At 38.4% G+C, this 17,515-nt stretch overlaps 1 long non-coding RNA gene across 2 annotated transcripts in view; it reads left to right on the forward strand.

Annotated features, from left to right (window-relative positions):
- The first annotated feature begins 5,412 nt into the window (after positions 1–5,412).
- Positions 5,413–17,515, forward strand: part of LOC121072602 — a 33,306-nt gene continuing 21,203 nt past the window's right edge. The window contains exons 1-4 of one of the 2 annotated variants that reach the window (XR_005821342.1): positions 5,413–5,521; positions 6,302–6,397; positions 8,981–9,100; positions 17,067–17,356. This is a non-coding gene — a long non-coding RNA (uncharacterized LOC121072602). Of the gene's footprint in view, positions 5,522–6,301; positions 6,398–8,980; positions 9,101–17,066; positions 17,357–17,515 lie in introns of those variants that run through there. The other variant, XR_005821341.1, reaches the window with a different exon arrangement.

Consider the following 17,515-nt stretch of genomic DNA (forward strand, 5'->3'; position numbering starts at 1 on the left):
CATTAAAATTAAAGGGGAAAACATAGAATGAGTGACTATATGGACTGCCAGGGTTATTCTGCAGCAGTTATAAAGTGGTAGAACACAAAGTTTGTATCAAAAGAGGAAATTCTTGCAATGAGCAAAACCAGTTTAGTCATACCGGTGAAAAAGGTGCGCTGAAGTCAAATAGAAAAGTCTGCAGGCATTATCACTAAGCTTGCTACTACTCCACTTCAGATCCAGACTTCAACAAATATTAGAACTCTATTTATGACAAGATGGTAGATGTAAAATTTAACATAGTGATACCATTGGCCTATCTCACAGACACAAATCCCAAGCATCCATACTATGTATTATTAGTACGTTGCATTTATGTGTACCAGCAAGAAAGCAAGATGCTTCTGTCACAAGCCTGCATTATATTAAAAACCACCACCAACAACAACAGAAAAACAAAACAAAACAAAGGAAAACAAAACAACTTCATGGGAAGGGAACTTTACTATTCATTCTGTTTTACAAAACAAGGTTATTTGGCATAGTTGCATGTGCTTTTCTTTTGTTTCCAAAAGCAATAGAATCATAAAATCCTCAGTAATATTGCAGGAATCATTTTCAACTGCAGAACTTTGTTTCGTTGTAGAAAATCCAAGCCTTCAGTTCCTTTCATTCATCAGGAAACTAAACTGCCTGCTCCAGGGTGGCAGGGGCTGCGGTCCACCAGCACCACCACCAGCATTGCCCACCCCCAGCAGGGCAGAGGAGAGAGGCCACGTGAGGCTCAGGAAGCCTCCCTGCACCCTCGGGGCCCAACTCCATTCCCTTGAGGTATCCCCCCTGGCCCAGGCACTCACCTTTCTGCCACCCAGAGTCTCAAAGCGGCTCTGCAGCTCCTTCACAGTGATGGGGAAGGGCTCGATCCAGCGAGGGCCACCCAGGGGCTCCTCCTTGAATATGTCTGCCCTCCTGCTGTCTGCCAGGACTTTCTCCACGGTGCTGCCATGGCTGCTTTTCTCTGGTGCTGCGGACAGTGGGGCTGGCAGGCACTGGAGCACCAGGCTGGGTCTTAGAGCACTGGCAGACTCCCATCTCTCCTTGAGGAGCTTCACAGAGCCTTTCTGCAGGGTCAGGTCAGGCAGCTCCAGCGTGCCCTGGCAATGCAACAGGATGTGGGGTCAGAGACGACAGCCCTGCGCTGGCAGAGGCCATCGCGGGGCTGCTCAGGACCCCCCAGGGGTCACGGGACAGGCCAAGGAACAGGCTGGCTACAGACTCTGACAGAAGCCACTTCACAATGGAAAGAGAAATCCTTGCCATCAGGAAATAGAGGCAGGGAAATGCAAGTTCTACTCTGTTTCTGTACAAACACACACACAAAAAAAAAAAAAAAAAAAAAAAAAAAAAAAAAAAAGCTTTTATAGAGTTTTTAAAGAAGAAACCTAGTCCCGTCATGGTTTAGAGCTGGAGCAAGCATCGTTAGGAACCTCTACTCCAAACTCAGTTATTACTCAGGTTCATGGTTTGGAGCAGATCCATGATTTCCTGCTCTGGTACAATTTAAAAGCATCTGCTCAAAATAGCACAGGAGAGTTTTGCCTCTGCGGTGTGTTTTCACTAACTGGAATCTCATTCCCAAATACAGATCTGCGGATGAGTACCTCACCCGGACACACAGATATCAAATGAGATATACTTGCTGACTGACTTGCACGTGACTTTTAAAAAAAAGTGAAAGAAGTATGCTAGGATGGTCTTGGTGTGAGAGCTGCTGGGTACACAGCTGGATATCCAACTACCAATGGTAAGGATTTGTGCAGTGACATACATTTAAGACCCTTGGATTGTCCTTCCCCAACCAAATGAATTTTGCAGAAACTGCAAACTCCTCTTTGTTTTTTTTTTTTTGTTTGTTTGTTTGTTTGTTTTAAGAAGAAAATTTTCCTTGGAATAGCAGGAATTGCCAACTTAAAAGAACATGAGTTGATGGAACAATCATATTTGTCCGTCTGTGAACAGTCACTGTCTGGATTTATCCTGAGCACAAAATACAAGATTTATGCCTTATTCATTTGTAATGTGGTGCTAGCTCATGCAAAAGAACTGATCTTCAGTACTTTAATGAGTAAGCCATAGACTGATTAATTGTTTATCCATCTTTCTGCACGTTCCAGGCTGAAATAATCTAGCACTAGTAAACCAACCTGGAGCAGATTCAGTTGGGAAGGTGTCTATACTAACGTGTTATTAGCTATTTATGTTAGCAAAGTCTAATTCTCCACTTTGTGTACAGCTAGAAATTTTAGAGGCACTGGCCACTGTGACCTTGCATTTTGACAAATACTACAAATTTAGCTGCATAGAGTGGAGGACAGAAGATGTCAGATACAGAAAATTATTGGAAAATACATTCCAATTATTGTTTACATTGCAGATTTAAAGGGAATGGGGAAATGACTGTATACATTTCTGACAGGTTATTTCTGTTGCTGTTGTTTGACTATTTAAGTTCAATCATTTTTTTCTCTTAAATATAATCAGTAATTAAATATATCATACTAATAAACAGTTACTAGAACTTTAGATTAGGGTGCAGTAACTTGATGTGAATTAAACTTGATATGAAATGAACTTGAGATACTAAATCAACTTTCCAAAATTTGGAAATGCTAAAAAGAAAAATCAAGGAGAAAGTATTTTTACCAAAGTTACTATATTCTATCAATTAGTAAAGAGAAAATGTTAAAAATAAGTTTAAACATGTTAAGAGGAAAAAGGACTAGTGTCTCATTTAGGGCACTGAATTTGGAGGGTCGGAGATTAAGAAATGCATATTGCAGGTCATGAGAGCAATATCTGAATGAAGGAGATGAACTGAGTCTCTTCTTTTAACTTCATCAATTTGACAAGCAGCATCCTGTTTTTGTGGGGCAAGTTCGATTTAATACACTGCATATTTAGTGTGTCGCTTGGGAAAATTCTAAAATGGCTGAGATTGATATTTTATTTTGGAAAACAGTGACTCTGGAAGTTTTATGCTTTTTTTTTTTTCTATGTTGTAATTAATCTTGAGGCAGGCAGCAAGTCTGAAGTATAGTCTGGACCGTCCGTAGACTAAGAGATAAGCTGTAATTCTGGGTACAGTGTGGGCCCGGACAAAGCAAAAATACCATCTACTCTTGTATCCATCCAAGCTGGCAGCAGCAGATGTGGATCCTTCCATTGAGGCAATGTATGGTCTCTGAACAGTTTTCATCATGGCAATTGCATGTGGGTATTTTTTTATTTATTGGTTATTAGCAATACCTATAAAATTGAAATTATTTGTATTTATGCAGAGTTGCAGCTCTTTTTACTTCTGCAAAGCATGTATTCTTGGTTTTTGTTGTTGTTGAAACTAATTTATAACATGTCTTTTCATACAGCTGAGAAAATAATCCAGAAGAGCCATTTCTGAAATACAGTTAGAGTAAAAATTAGCCTATAGCTATTATAATAGGTATAGTAGAGGTTTAAAAGGTCTTGGAAATTGGGCCCAATATCAAAGTACATGGAAGTCACAGTATGGATCAGTATCATTACCTACATCCCTGTGAAATGTTTGGATTTGTCAGCCACCACTCCCAAACACTGAACAGTTTTCCATCTTATTAAAACATAGTTTAACTCACACTTATTGCAGCCTTCGGTGCTATAAGAAAACTGTATTATTATTGCAGGTACAATCAATATTTTGGTTTCCTTTTTCCATGGAAAAAAAATATCAGTTCTTTATTTCAGCATTATGATATTCCATTATAATTCTGTTAAGAATGGCTTGCTATGCAAAATGGCTAAAAGAATGACATTTTTTTTTCAGAGATCTTAGAATACCATTGTGTTTCCCTCATGTCTAAAAGCTGCACTTTTAAAATCATACCCATTAAAATTTAATTCATGAAGGGATATTACAACAAGAGTCAATGAAAGGGGGCACTGTGTTCATAAAGGATGAATAAGTTAATTAAAGAGTGAATTAAGTGTGTTGTTCAGGTATTTTATCCCTAAGGTTGCCAGCAGAATTGCTGTCTTTCAAGAATGGAAAAGCAGCAAGCACACAATTAGAAAGAATTTCAAACAAAGTGGGGGCTAATGAATGAGTGCCTAGTAATCAATGTGTGCTGCACTGAAAGGTGTTGTGACAGGTGACTGCTGGTTTCTTTCAGATTTGATGCAACTGTCAGCATTGTAGAGCAAGGCACAGCATTTTGATGCATAGCTATGAGATAGAAGGGTTACTGTACTAGCTGTGAGAACCCAACCACTTCTACAGTGTGAAAACACATCCCAGTACAGTGCTCCAATTGCAAAGTAACTCTTCTAGCACGTAAATTACTAAGTGCTGATATCAAATCTTTCTGATCAGTTGACCTTCTGTGTCCTCACAGAGGCTTATTCCATCTTTCTCACAGCACATTTGGAAAGGAAAATCGCCATTCCATCATTTTCCACCAATTGCTGAAATCTGCTACCTGTTTGCTGAAATCAGCTCCCAGGAGTTTTGATTTCAAGGTTTTTGGCATAAAGTGCCCTGTAGCGAATACTCTAATCTAAGTTTTCATCTCTCATTCAAAATGAGTTTGAATACAGAGAACATGCATTTAAAACCATAAGGAGAAATAAATATTAACAAGTACTAAAACTCAACCGCTCATCAAACTCTCACTTCATTAACACCTCCCTTTTTGTTATGTGCTTTAACATGCTTACATATAATTCAGCTTCAGTCTGCATTGTTGGGTTGTTTGGATTTTTTTTTATTTGTTTGCTTTGTTTTGACATAAATATTTAACCAGAATTTGAGTGCTTTGCAGTATTTCACTTAGAAGAAAGAAACACAGGAGGAGCACTAGACGTCTGCACTCCAAGGGTACTTGTAAAGGAAATTCAAGATCCCCCTTCTTTGAGCATAATAGGAAAGAGTTCCCTGACTCACAGCTTTCCCCTCCCTTCTAACCGGAAATTGGCCCAAGACTTATCTCTCCCTCAGCTTTTTGCAGTACCAGCCTGTCTTCCTAGTACCCTGGGAATGATGCAATCTGTCATGATTGATGCAATGGTGCTCTGTGTTTCTGTAAACAAGAGGGTCACACCCCTCCTTACTCCACCACCTGTGTCTGTTGGTCTAGGCTGTTTGGTTCCATCAAAGTCCTAAACAGATCTGATTTTAACCCAAAATGAAGCACCGCTGATAAATTCACCGGAGGTGAGACTGTTCAACCTCACTCAGGGCTGCACATTAGAAATGCTCCTGGTTTAAATTGCACCTGTGCCTGACTTTAGATGGGGAAGCAAACTTTCCCTAACTCAGGTGAGTACATTTATGCAATATTCCCTTCTTCTATATTCTGCTTTAAGCGTGCTTCAGAATGCTTTGGTGCTGTTGGCTCCTTTAGTTGATTTCAGTGGTTTCCAGAGTAGGTGTTATGGGGTCATTCAAAAGTAGTCTGAAATTTGTCTCGTTCTGCCTCAGCTCTCAAGCTAGATTTAACTGAGAATGGTAACTTTTTTTTCTGCTTGTCTAGGTTGGGACCTGGGTGTTGTACAACAGAGAAAATGGGCATATTTTCTTTGTGTGCATGATTAATTGGCTACTGTGAGTTGATTGTACTGAGACTGTGTGGAGATTTTTGTTTCTCCCTGCAAAAGAGAAATTTCATTGTGACATCTGCAATTGTCAGCAAATAATTTGAAGTTAGGCCTAAACCTGACTATAAGCCACTTTCTCCACCTGTTCATGGTTGCTTAAATCTCTACAGCATGCTGATGGCAATTCATTCTCAAATAAAGTACTTGATGATGACTGCATATCTGAAACTGTCAGTAATTTGGATTGTTTCTTGGGCTTCGTAGAGCCTTCTTAGCCTTTACAAAAGTGCAAGAAGAAAATTGGGGGAATAAGAAAAAACAGAGATTTGGAGTTGGGCTTCAACAGCCTTTAGCGTTTCTTACCGTCTTTGCTGACTGTACTTAACTTTTGCTGGCCACTTGTAAAGCTAGCTTGTTTCAATGAAGGTGAGAGCAGACAAAGTATGTACGTTATGAGAGAAGGGCCAACATGTTGCCCATGGGGGCTGTAGCTCATTCAAGATGATGCCTGTTCCAAACCACTGCAGCCCAACCACCAGGACCCAGAGGAAGGGCTAGAACAAAAAGCAGATGAGCCCTTAGTTTATGGCCATGCTGGGAAGGGAGGCAGGGGGATGTGAGAGAGAGGAACGGAAGATGCTTCAGTTCTTCCCTCTATCTGGTGACTAATATTTACTGGCCATGTTACTAGAAGATCTCTTCTCTGAAGACTTCCTGAATGTACATATGAGAGCTAGCTGCATGCTTCTGACACCATCACTTGAAGAGCTTGCAGTTTCTTCTGCAGGTAAGCAGAGCTGCAAGTATCTATAGCATTTCTTCATTTACATTTCAAATGCTTAATAAAGTATCTCAGACAAGCATAAAAGAGTTAGAGTAGTTCTCGATTACTACAAAATTTCAAGTGCTTCCAAAATCCTGGTTGTATTTTGAGGAAAATAAAGTAGTTTGGGCTGTCATTTAACATGCAAACCTTTATACTGATACCAATACTCACAGTTAAATTATAAACTTTGTCTCAAATATAAATTTGGAGAGATGCTTATTCTAGCAAATGCTACAAGGCTCCAATATTTTGAGGTAAATCACACTGGACCACTAACTCTCTGTTAACCTTCTGCACATCTGACCCACAAAGCCACATAGTTTCTAGTCCTCTCTTATTAGAAAAAACAGTATTATTCAGTTGTGGGACTTTAGGAAATAATACATGCTCTTTTTTCTTTCTTTTGCCCCCTCCCGCATGTTTATCACATGAACAGTATCAGGCTTTGTACTAGACAATCTATTTCCAAAAAAAATGCATGAAGTTGTGTATTTGTAAGGAGCTTGTCTTACCGCTGGGCTCTTCTCGGTCAAGGTTTCCTCTCGTGACACTGCTGCACTCATTGTGTGCCTGTTAAAAGGAAGGCAAACGTAAACTTTCTCTTATTCACTGGTCTCATTTGACTAACAAACATGAAGCCTGATTGACACATGCCTGATAGCAGTTGCGAGACACCAAATCTCTTATGCGTTTGGTTTGCCAATGTATTATTTAGTAAGGCATGGAGGAAAAGTGTGCTTTCTGCCATACCTGTGGCTGTAGTGCGTGTACTCACGTTACACTGCTCAGCAGTGGCAAAGGCTAGATGTAACAGCTTCTGTTTCAGTGCTCTTAAGCAGGAAACAAAACACCCTCCGGCAAAAAAATAATTTGTTCTTAAGTACTTGGAAAAGGGTTGGAGAAAAATTTCAATCGATAACTCATGAGTCAAACAGTTAAGAAAATACTATGTATGTTTAGTGTCAGACTGCATTATGATATCACATGTCAATGCAGTTGGTTGTCTAAATAATCAACATAATTGCTTTTCAAGTGTTTAATTTTGGACCAAAAGTACACATTATAATCGATACAGGAAAAAACATACGAAGATTTTTCAAAGATACTCCTCTCCCTTTCATTCTTTTTTTATTTGCTGTGGTATAAACCTATTGCTTGACCTGCCTGTCTGCAAAATGGGCACACTGCTCAGTCCGCAGTTGCCAGGTTACCATCACTGTCCATGGACATACGGAAACCAAGACAACCAAGCCAGCATCCCAGCTTTCCTTACCCCAAAAAACTGGCCAGAGAATCCCCGAGGCAGAATCTGTTGTTGGTGCACAACCTCTTCCAGAAAGAACATGGTGTCCTTAGGGAAAAGTTCTTGGGTGGACTGTTGCAGTAGATAATAAAATCCCTCAAGCGGAGAGCACTGTTTTTTCATTTTTGTTCTCCGCTACCTAGCTAACTTCAAATTCTCTCATAGAGCTAACTGGCAGAAGTCTTTGACCAGCTCTGGCATGCCATGCTTGGTTTACTTTAATTTACATGTTTTTGGTTGTGTTATTTTTTTTGTTTTGTTTTAATTATTAAGAAAAGATCTTGTGCCATGTGTTTTGTAACTTATAAAAAAGAGACAAAACCTTATTTTAAAGAAATGCAGACAATAAAATATACAAAATAAATAACTCAAAATTACAAAATACTTTTTTCCCCTACCTTTGAAATAACATCAAAGCTTATAGTGGAATAAAATTTATTTTGTGGGGGGAAATTATACATGGCCCATGCTTCAGTCTAGCATTTAATGTAAGATGGTTAAATCTGTGTGCAGAAATTCTCCATAAATACACACAGGGAAGTCCAAGTTAATCCGCTGTTGTGGTTGAAATAACTTTGCTACAAATTATTTCTTAACATCAGAATTTCCTTTATCATGCCCTTGACTGTTATTTACATTCATATCTAGTTGGTACACAGGCTTGCAACAATACATTTGTTTTCGTCCACAAGTTTGATCATGGCTAAATGACTACAAGGCAACAGAGAATTTTGTTTTGGCCCTTTGTTTCACATTGTGTTTTAAATTGAAGACTCAGAAAATTCATGACAAATGTTGCTGAGCATGAAATCATTGTCCTGAGGCTCTTCCTTCTCATTTCTACATCTCCACATTTCTTACCTATTTCTCCTGTGTTTTCCTTTTGAATGAGCTAGTAAAATGCTCATGTCTACTCATAGTGTCTCCTATAACAAAACAGTCTGACCTTCCTATAACTAAAGAGGAAGGTATTAAATTTAGTTTGTTCTTTGTCAGATCTGTTTAATCTCTTTAAAATAATTTTATTTATTAGAACTATGTCTTTTAAAATGAGAATATACTAGATCCCCATCTGCTTATCACTCCTTATAGCACTTGCTTCAAGCACACTTATTGTAGGGCTATTTGATCTACAATGTGGTCCTTTCTAAGTGGCTTATTCTGGTTAACATAATCTTTCTAAATGGAAAATTCAGGGGGAAATCCAATATAGACTTATCTTGCTGATTCTCTCTTTCTAGGTACAAACAAGTCAGAAGTTTGTAGTTGCAGTGCCATACCTGGAATTCATAAAGCAACATCAGTGCTCAGGGTGAGGTTGAAAAGTGATCCAGAAGAATGTGCTGCCAGTCTGCATTAAGGTACTGTTTGTTGTGTATTTGTGTTCAGCTGACAGTTAAAAATTGTCCTTAGCAATACGCTGCAGGGGGAGAGGGCAGAAAGAGCTTCCCATGTTGTTTCAACCAAAGTCCTGTTGCTTGTTTAAATAACTATCACTGATTTAGTTGACTGTTTTCAGAATGGATTTCCACTTTCTTTCTATGCAGATAGAAGGAAGGATTTTACAACCTTGCCACCTTAGCCAGCGTTCTAGGGGCTCTGAATTGGAGCCACCTGTAAGTGTTGTGGCTGCATCCTGGCAGGAATACATTAGCACAGAAAGCAGCATCATTTGGGGAATGAGTGCATAGAACAAGTGTCGGCAACACACTCTTGCTGTGTTAAGTGTCTGGGTGAAATTCCTAGGGTCATGGCATGATTCATCCCGACTGGATGACCCCTTTAACTGGTTGGTTATTCTGAAACGGAAAAACTGCATCTGGCTCACTTGTTGGTAAGAATCTGTGACAAGTATGTTAATGATCATGCTGTTATCACATAAGTGTTATTTTAGGTGAATGACCTTTCAAGGGGCAGTGGCATACATTTAAAAGCAAAGCTGATGAAATTGTATGGTCACCCTTCTACCTCCAGAGATCAAGGATAACTGTGCTTGGTCAGCTGCTCCGTTATAGAGACAAATGTTTAGGATGCCAAAATCTTGTCGTTTGTATCTCTCAAATGGCTGCTGAAATGCTATATGACATTCTTTTCAGCTTGATGGATTTTTGTTTTATGCTGCTGTATTGAAGCCAGGGGGGTGCTTCATACTGAGGGCTCATGAAAGAAAACTACTACAGTTATGTCTGAAATACGGTTGGTTTTTTTTTTTTGTTTGTTTGTTTTGTTTTGTTTTGTCTTTCCATATTGAATGCAGGTCTTAATGAATTGTATTGCTTAAATTATCCCTGGTCTTCTAATTGGTAGCGCTTGTCATATGTCTTCATGTAGGAGGACAAAGAGTTTAGCGGAGCAATTATGGATATTATTTTCTTGATCTATGGCCTATGTATGTACAGACAGGAAAAAGCATTTGAGAGGGAAATGGCACATGGGAGCTTTAGTGTTTCCTAGAGTCCTGCATGCTGGAATCAGTCAAGACAGCATAACTTTGGGTGTCCGTTTTGATACTATTAAATAATTTGAAAAGGATTTTGTGATTTCAAACTTGGTACTAGATATGAAACCAAGGAGATAAGGGTTCTAGTTCACTGAGGGAAGCAGAGAGATCAAACCATTTGCCCCAAGCTGGCCTAAGCAACTCACAAATGTTGGGTGTAAAGACTAAGGCTAGTATGAGGTGCACAAGAAATGACAAAGAAAGCGTTCCAGCAATAGGAAAATTAACTAAGCGTTAGTATCAAGACAGACCTCAAAGACGGGCAAAGTCAAGAAACAAGACAAGTGCCTGCTGAAAGCCTGAAGGAATATTTTTTTTGAAATACTCTGTGCACACAAGAAAAGTTATATAACCTGACTTGTATAGTGAGTTACATGTGGCAAAAGGGTACTCTAAAACACAGATTACGCAAAACATTAAAGATAAAAGGCAAATCCATTGTTGGTCATGCTTTTATTAGGAGTGAGATATTTATATCTTAGAGGTAGCTCATGCAACATGTATGTAATCAGATTCATTCTTGCTGACATACAGTGAGAAGGAAAGGTCTCTGTGTGGATTCCATCTTATGAAATAAGAGAGACCATATTAATTTTTCCTGTATTTTGCACCTTATGTAATTCATTGTTTAGTCTCTTCCACACAAGATTTAAGGGGAGAATGAGAAGGTTGGAGAGCATCCATAGCAGGAAATGGGGTATTCCTTCGCTCTCTCCTATGTATAGGAATTTCCCACTCAGAATACTATATAGCAGGAGAAAATTAATGAAAAGGTTCAGGTAGGATTTTTTGTTGTTGTTTTTGTGCCACCACAACACAGTAGCAGCACTAGTGTAAGACATATCTTATTTTCAATTAAATCTTATGGCCAAGAGGCACAAATAGGTTTGGAGTTATTATTACTGTGTGTAAGCAATAGGCCCTATAAAAAGTCCTGGAATAGGAAAGCCAATGAAGTGGAAGATGTTAGATGTGCATACTATGGGACATAGTAGAATAGGATAGTGCTGTAAATCTCTGCATGTCTCCTCTTGACAAATGATTGCAAAAAGTTAAGAAGACAGACAGATGGTCACCAGTTCACAAAGACAGAGCAGGTCAGCTGAAGAAGAGAATTCCGTACTCATGTACCTCAGAACTTCTCCATTTCATGTAGTGGAAGATCTAACAATTAATCTAAATAAAAGTGGGTCTGCAATGATGCTTATACTCAAAAATACTTCTGTCAAATTCTCCTGGTTGCCCTGTAATTTTCCAGACTTCTTGGGTATATATGTTTGAGGATTCAAAGAGGGAGTTTCACTAATGTGAAGAACAGCAAGGCTGGAAAGCCTCAAACCTATCCTCAAAACAAAGAAACAAACAGATTTAAGCAAATTCTCTGCTTTGAGAGCAAGATCGAATGACAGCGTGCTCTGAAGTACGAAGAGAAAACTGCATGATATAAGATGTAGTGAACTCCAAATGCTCCTTGCCCACTGAAGTGCAGTGATTCTACTGGGTGTTTGGAGAATTGAGGAGGAGATATCAACTGTTGAGATTTTTTTTCTTTTTTTTTCTTTTTTTTTAATTGATTCAGATGCACATGGGCGTCTGCAGTTTTCAATCAGAGTAAGTTACATGTTGCCTTTCTGCTGAAGCTTTTAGATAATTATTTCCCACACTGAACTGCAGAGCAGGTCCAGTTGCTTTGTACTGGCAGTGATTTTTTAATTATTAAAAAAAAAAAAAAGACTTTTAGGAGTATGATATTTTGAAAGGGAAGCTGCTGTGCACTTTTTTCATGACTGTCATTTGTTGTTCTGCTAGATGTGCCAGAAAACTAGAGCTCTTTTCCAAAGTAATAAGCTTAACAGAGATAAAACCTTACTGTCGAGACTAGAGGCAAGAATATGGATACGTTAGTCAAGGGACCAGTTTGTAGCCTCGGGATTGGCAAGCACCGACTTGGAAAAACAGCTGTTATTCAGAAAACTTAAGCATTCAGGCTTGCTCTCAGCCTTTAGGATTTCAAGGAGCCTGGAACAGCTCTAGGTCTATTGTTTCACTTCTTTTTTTCAATCTTAAAAATGCTGTTTCTTTTGTCTACTTGAAATGGCATTGCAGCCTGCCTTTACCTGCTGCCAGCGTGTTCTGCAAAGAACCTATCTCTGTCCTTTATCTCCATTGGATGTGCAAGAGCACAGTCAGAAGGAGATGACAGCATTTAGCATCTCATATAAATGAATCCCTTTTTGTCTGCGTCAAAGACTGAACTTTACTGCTTTCTTCTGTCATCTTCTCAGCTTTGGGATACACTTCTCATCCTGAAAGTGGAGATTTCATTACTAATAGTACCAGAAATAAATTCTTTCTTCTAATGGAAAAATAATGCTAAACTCTGAAGACAGAATCTTGAGCCTTTCTTGGATGAACTGCTGAGTAAGTAGGAAAAAATAATAGGAGGCATCAGCTTTCCAGACAGTTTTTATGAAGCACTTGAAATCAAAATTAAGCTAGAGCTAAACACTATTCTTTTTTTTTTTCAGATTGTTACATTTACATTCAGATGCACTCTTATTGTACTGTTCAGTTTTCAATTATGTGCACAGAGAGTCAGTAGGTTGTAGGAAATTACTGTGAAAGAAACTCGGCAAGAAGTTTTCAGGGAATGATTATGAAAAGTTCTGCAGGTCAGAGTAAGAAGCACATATAATGGGGCTTTTAGAAGGAAAAATCGAAGAGAGGAAGACATTTCAGATACTGTTATCAATGAAGATAACAACAATACAAGTAATTTTTAACCTGGAGGATTTCTTCTAAGGAGTGAACATGACATCATGTAACTGAACAGAAAGAGCCATAGCTATATCAACTTTGAACAATCCTTGTTCAGCAGGACTTTATAGCCCTACAGTGATGAGCTGTTGGAAGCAGAGTTAAAATCCTGAGATTCAGAATCAAGGAAAAGCATACATCAAGCAATGCTGAGTAAAACACATACAAATCATTAATTTGTTTTGTTGCTGTTGCTGGCAGTTTTCTTAGCTTTCTCTTTCCTCCCCTAAAATTTCCACTTTTATGGGTGAGATAGTAGGTAAGCGGTAAGGATTACAACTGGGAAGTAAAATAAAACTTGCATTTTTGTTTACATCTCTTCTTTAAGCTATGTTGTGCCCCGTAAAATAAGCTTACAAATGCAACATTAAAAAGAAGAAATGAAATAGCTTTCTTTGAACAGTTGATGGAGCCCTTCTAGCGCACTGTTCTAATTTCTTGTCCCAGCAGAGAGAGGGGATTACACCTTATTGTGAGGACAGAATGGTTGCAGAGATTGTCCTTACTTGGGTTGTTAAATGTGACCACGAGAACTGTAAAAATCGATGAAATTTGTTTCAGGTAGATATAAAAGAAAACTGTTTTTTCATGTTATTTAGACATTAAGTAGTCATACTGCTCACTCTACAACTGCAACATATTAATGTACATCTAAAATTTCATGTTGATTCAATATGAATACTTGTTAAAATTTTCTTGCATGTAGGGAGTGCAATATTTTTATTAAAAAGTAATTTAAAAGCAAGTTGACTGTGTGCAACTTGAACCCTGAAGTACTAGTATGAGTAACAAATCTTAACAAATTTTTGTTTGCCTGGGGGCTTGTCTGGTGTGCCTTCTGTTGACTTACATTTAGCCACAAGAATGTGGGTATGGGCTATTAACTTGTATTCCCTTTGGGTCTAGCTGTGACTCTTTTTGTCAAATGGCTATAGTGAAATTTGCAATTTTCATGTGGGGCCACAATGTTTCATGCAACAAGGTTTAACAGTAACTGGCTTTTCTCTCCCACCTCAGTTATGTATCATATTTAAAACATTTTTTTCATCTATGTTTTCTTACTACTTGTGATACAACTTCTAAATACATTATCAATGTTCCTTAAATCAGTCTAAAACATCTAGACTGTCAGTTATATACCTTCTCATTCATCCTTTAGACATGCTACAAGCAGCTAGATATCTTACATTTTTTCTCAGAAATTAGTTCGTCTCCAAGTCTCTAATTATTCCCGCCCCCCTTTTTTTTTTTTTTTTAATTCTCTCCAACACGCTGGTGTACTTTTGTTGTTAGGAAGTGTGGTGAGGGAACTCACCATGCTCTGGATGTTTTGTTTCTAGTTCTGAGTTGGAAAAATTGTCTGATACATGACTTGGTGCTATGACTATATAGGTTTGAGCTAAGCATGCCTAGATGAGTAAACTCAGTGATTTATTTTATTTTATTTTGTTATTTTTTTTTGTGGAGAGTTTAACAATCTGCTTATTGGCATTTTTACTGCCAGTTCATGGTATTTTTGTTTTCAACTCCTGCTTTGCATGTGCTTTAATGAGGGAAAAATATTTTACAAGAAAGCAGTAAGTCTTCTGCAATGTGTTAGCAACCACAGTGCAGCCAGTGGTTCTGTCAGGATTCAGAGTTCTAAAATTCAAGGAATGTTGCTTAGAGTGCAGAGGGATGTGATTTCAGATATTGTCATTAAAGTTAGTATTCAGAAGAAAACTTAAAAATCATCCAAGAAGCACTGATTGTCAAGATCAGGATTTGCAATGTGCATGTGATTAATTTACCTTCAAGTTTCTCTACTGACCCTTCCTTGCCTTCCAAAGCCCAAGAGAAGGAGCAGCACTTCGAGTGTGGCTCTTGAACCTTGTCAGCTGTGGGAGGCAGTTTGCTGCATTCCCTAATTTATCTTGTTACTGGAAAAATCAAGTATTTTTGGCATTCTCATAAACGTATTACAGAATACTTACAAATAATATCCTTGGTTTCACTAGTAAAATCTATGTTCAGAATGCTTTTCCAACAGAGAAGACTACTAATAGGGAAAAGACTGATAAGTAAAGACTAATAATTCTGTCAGTATATATTTTCCTGAAGGCGTTTCCATTCACAGACTGGGGCATTTAGCTACCTGAGGACTATGGCAGGGAGAAAATGTTGGAGGATTTCTCTTATAAACTTTAAAATAGAAGTCTGATTTATGCAACAGAATAAAACTTCTAAAAGAGAAAGGGAGCTAAGGCATTAAGGTACCACAGTTTCAGGAGAATTTGGAAATTTTTATTGTGGACACCTAGTCCTTTACTTGTATGACCGACTCAGTCTTTGCCCTATGAAGAGGATAGCCCAAACTGGCAATCAAGAAGATGCAGATTTATAAAGGGGAGGGGGAGGAATGTAACAACAACCACCTTCTGGTTAACACAAATTACCTCAGATCCAGTAGGCCTTTCCCCTACATACCCAAGGAGCTGCCAATTTATGGCAGGGTGCTGCCATTTTGTTCACCTTCAAACGCTACCTGCTTTCCTGTGACTGGTTGGTGTGACCAGCGACTAGTGAAGGCACGGATATGTCAGCAGAGGAAGACATGGCCTCCATGTACAAGGAGACTGCTGTTTTTAATGGTGTCATTCCCCGCCTGTTTTTGTGTGGTACAGTAGCCTTTTTCTAGAATGATTGTTTTCTTTCAGTGTACTATATCCAGCCGGACTTGGGTGGAGACAGATATGGTGGTATTTGACTAAGAGCTTTGGTATAAATGACACATCCTGTCTTGTAAGTTCTAAACCATGGAGGTTCTGAGAGAAGGGCCTCATCCTGTCCCCTGTGTCTATGCTCCAATGCATTGTGCTAAAGCTGTTCTGTCATCAGCTTCTCCCCAAACACATATGCAGAGCTGTTGTGAAGCTGGAATCATTGTCAGCCCAGAACTTCCCTGCTTCTAAATACAGTGAGTTTGAGTGGTTTAAAATTAGTTCAGTGAAACTGAACTCGTTTTTTATATTTATCTGAATAAATACTTTGTTTGCCAGGCTTGACATCAGTTGGGCCACTCACCATGTGTGTGCCAAAACCCTCTAGGAGTAGAGTGTTTAATTATAAGCTCTCTGCCCTGGAGATTGCTTCTGTAATGTTTGCAAAGAGCCTAACACAGAAGTGCTGTAACTCTCCTCAGAGTTTCTGGGATTTGGTGTTATAAAAGGAAAGGAAAACAAACAAACAAAACAGAACGAGACCGATGAAATGTGAAATCTGGGGACTGGTCCTTTTACAGGCATTGTTATCCAACTTACTGTTCATTATGTCATTAGCATGTGACTGCTGAAAAAAAATCTGTTTAGTTTCATATAAGAGAGAGGCAAAAACAGAAAACTGCATGCAGTATGAGGTTTCCATTATATCAATGTATAGGTAGTGTATATTTTTCATATTTATCACATTAGGAAAATTCTTACATGCAAGAAAAAAGACTTGAAAACTGGTTTTGTGTAGACTTCTTTTCAACAAAAACAACAAATATATGTATTTTTTTAATCCAGAGCTCTTGTATTTTGGCACTGAATTTAGATAATTCAGTGGGAGAGAAGGACAGTAAAAATTCAAAACTTGACTTTAATGTGCCTTAGGAAAAAAAGATTTTGAGGAGGGGAAAAAAAGATTTTTTAGTCAAAAAAAAAAAAAGGAATATGAGTATTATGTGTTTCATGTTTTTTTTTTTTTTTTTTTTAAATAATGTTTCTGTTGTTACTGACATTAGTAACTGCTAGACAGCAATAAAAAATAGAACATTATACTGGTCCAGTAGTGCTGTGCAAATCATAGTTTACGCTCTGTACACAAGCCCTACTAGTATGCTCATTCTGTGCTGGGTACATCAACATGCTTAGCAGCAGGTTTATGTTAAATGCATGACATATAACGGGTTCTTTTTTAGGTAAAACTATATAAATTTTTTTTTCTAAGTTAGTGTTGTTTTCATTTGCGTGATCTCTCTCATTTTTCAGAGGCTCCAGGAGTTCTCTGAAACAGTTCCCACAGTTGATGAAAGTGAGAAACATCCTTCAGGCAACAATGTTGTACTAGAGATTTCTGACAGCGTCCTTGAGCTCTATCGCTTGAGATGTCAGCCATGTGTATGCCTGTGGTGTGAGGCCTCAGAACATCAGGACATTGAGGCTCCTTGAATACTTGAAATGTGACCCTGTTAGTAAACCACTGATCCAGTTAGTTACGTGATAAGGGAAAAGTATTGGTAGAATCTAGTAATCCAGAACTCTTTGTAGTGTTGATCTCTTCACTTACTCACCCTTCAGCACTGAGATGCAGACTTCTTGCTAACAAGCATTCGTGTTTCAGTCTGATTAAAATGTTTAATCATATGAAAGAGCTCCAGAAAATTAGCTGACATTGTTTTTAGAAGAACTAAATCATCTGGAGCACATATTGAATTGTA

This window comes from Cygnus olor, chromosome 6, assembly GCF_009769625.2.
Source record: "Cygnus olor isolate bCygOlo1 chromosome 6, bCygOlo1.pri.v2, whole genome shotgun sequence".
In the NCBI taxonomy this organism is placed as follows: Eukaryota; Metazoa; Chordata; class Aves; order Anseriformes; family Anatidae; genus Cygnus; species Cygnus olor.